Source organism: Apodemus sylvaticus, chromosome 2 (assembly GCF_947179515.1).
Source record: "Apodemus sylvaticus chromosome 2, mApoSyl1.1, whole genome shotgun sequence".
Taxonomy (NCBI): domain Eukaryota; kingdom Metazoa; phylum Chordata; class Mammalia; order Rodentia; family Muridae; genus Apodemus; species Apodemus sylvaticus.
Genome location: NC_067473.1, coordinates 148,225,417 through 148,227,733, shown reverse-complemented (window position 1 = coordinate 148,227,733; position 2,317 = coordinate 148,225,417). Strand labels below are relative to the sequence as shown.

The 2,317-nt window shown below is 42.0% G+C and overlaps 1 pseudogene; it reads right to left on the bottom strand.

The window, feature by feature from the left end:
* Nucleotides 1-1,115: 1,115 nt before the first annotated feature.
* Nucleotides 1,116-2,098, bottom strand: LOC127677592 (olfactory receptor 13A1-like; annotated as a pseudogene).
* Nucleotides 2,099-2,317: the final 219 nt, after the last annotated feature.

Sequence of the window (2,317 nt, the reverse complement as noted above, 5' to 3'; positions counted from 1 at the left end):
TCAGGATGTTATCATTCCATCATGGAGATTTGATTTAGCCCATAAGACTCTACATATAAATGTCATAGTCAACTACAAGTCATCTAATTCTCAAATTTAAGGTCTAATATCAGTTTACTTCTGAGAAAGGATCATTAGAATATGCAGGAAGACTGACTCAAAGACAGCTTAGCCCTCCTAAATCAAAAACCAACTTCTATTTTTAGCTTCCATGTGATCTAGCAAAGATATATGGTTTTGTTTATTCCCATAGATACAGCTAAATAGTCATATTTTTCCTGTCACCATTACCAAAAGAATGGACTTTGCCACAACGGTTTCTAACACAAAGAACAGATTCAAGCTCTCTCTACATTGATAGAAATTTGTCCAACTTTATTCAGAAATGACAGAAAGTTTTCTTCCTACTGTGCTTTGTTGCAGCTAACTCCTATAACTGTCCCCATTCCAAGACAAATGATGGGGCTCACAATTCAAAAGCCAAGTCAAGAGGTGAGAAATCTTGGATATTTATCCAGGTGCCTAAGCCACATATCACATAATAAAGATGGAGTATTTACAGGTAAGGCCAGAGGGGGGAACAGAAATTTTGTGTCTAATGATAGTGGGAGGAAAAAGGAATGCAGAAACAATAGCTCACATTAACATCAAAAACTGGTTTAGAAGCTTAAAGGGATCCACAGAAAAGAATTGGAGGAAAATAGAAGTGCGTTTCTTGGAGACCTGAGGTCTCCTGAAGCAATTCTCAGGTCAAGCAATGCTCAAAATGCTGTGGGGTCCACACATGCCACTAAAGTCTGTCAAAGGCTCACACAAATTCTAAGTGAAAATTCCACATGACTGCTGTAATCCAAAGAAAAGAAAGATATCTTCATACAGCTGTCAGACTAAAGCTATCGGGGTATTTTTGTCCTCAAGACAGTTTTTGTTTCTATAACAATAAGGTACTGCATCTTGTTGCGATCAGGCTCAGAGAGCCCGTTTCTCAGGCTCAGAGTTGTGTGAGCTCACCTGCATGCATACACTTCCATTAGTCAGTGACATGCTCGTTGGCTAGCCAATCCACCACAAAACCTGGAGCCCAAGAAAAGAGATTTGGGAATCACATTTTAATTTTAATTTCTGAGGAAAGGGAAAAATTTCCTGAGAGCTGTTTTGACTTCCTTGTTTCTCAAAGTATAGATCAGAGGGTTGAGGGTGGGGCTCAGCATGGCATACAGTGCGCCAACCAATTTGCTCTTCTCTGCGTTATAGCTGGACACAGGGCTTATGTAGGCATAGAAAACAGCAGTGTAATACATGCACACCACAATGAGATGGGAAGAGCAGGTAGAGAAGGCTTTCTTCTTCCCTTCTGAAGTCCGCATCTTCAGGATGCTGGAAATGATGAAGCCGTAGGACACAATGGTCATCAGGAAGTTCAATATGCCATAAAAGGCATCAGCCAGAACAATCATGACACTGTTCACATAGGTGGAGCTACAGGAGAGAAGCAGCAGAGGAGGCACCTCACAGAAGAAATGTGAAATGACATTGGGACCACAGAAATTCAAGCGTGTCATCAGTCCTGTGTGAATGGCTGTGTTGAAAGCACAGAGAGCCCACACCCCAGCAGCCAACATGATACAGAATGTTTTGCTCATCATGGTGCTATAATGCAGAGGATGGCAGATGGCTGCATAGCGGTCGTAGGCCATGACAGTGAGGAGGAGCAACTCTGAGGAAAGAGACCATGTAAGGAAATAGAGCTGAGCCATGCAGCCACCATAGGAGATGGGGTTCCTCTTTGACACCAGACCCTTCAGGGCCTTGGGTACAATGGAGGATGTACAGATGATGTCCATAGTAGCCAAATTGAACAAGAAAAAATACATAGGGGTGTGGAGCCCAGGGTTACAAGTGATAGCCAAGACAATAAGGACATTACCTGTGAGGGCCACACAGTAGAGAGAGAGGAAACCGATAAATAAGGGGAGCTGGTACTGCGGGTGCTCAGAGAAGCCCTGGAGGATGAATTCTGTTACCAGTGTCTGGTTTCTCATCATCCTTGACTGAGGATATCAGAGACTAGGAGATGATTATGGAACAACATTTTCATAAGCTTTCAGGGCTAAAAAAAGAAAAGTGAAAAAATTTTTAAGAACAGCCATTGCCATGATTCCTTCCCTGACAATATGGAATGAATGAGTGACAGCATACAGCTGCTTTACTGGGATACACTACGACAAACACTCCTCTGCCACATAAACAAAGTTCATCAAAAATAACCTCATGTCACCAATTAAGCTCATTAATTCTCAGTCAACCTCAAAGAAAT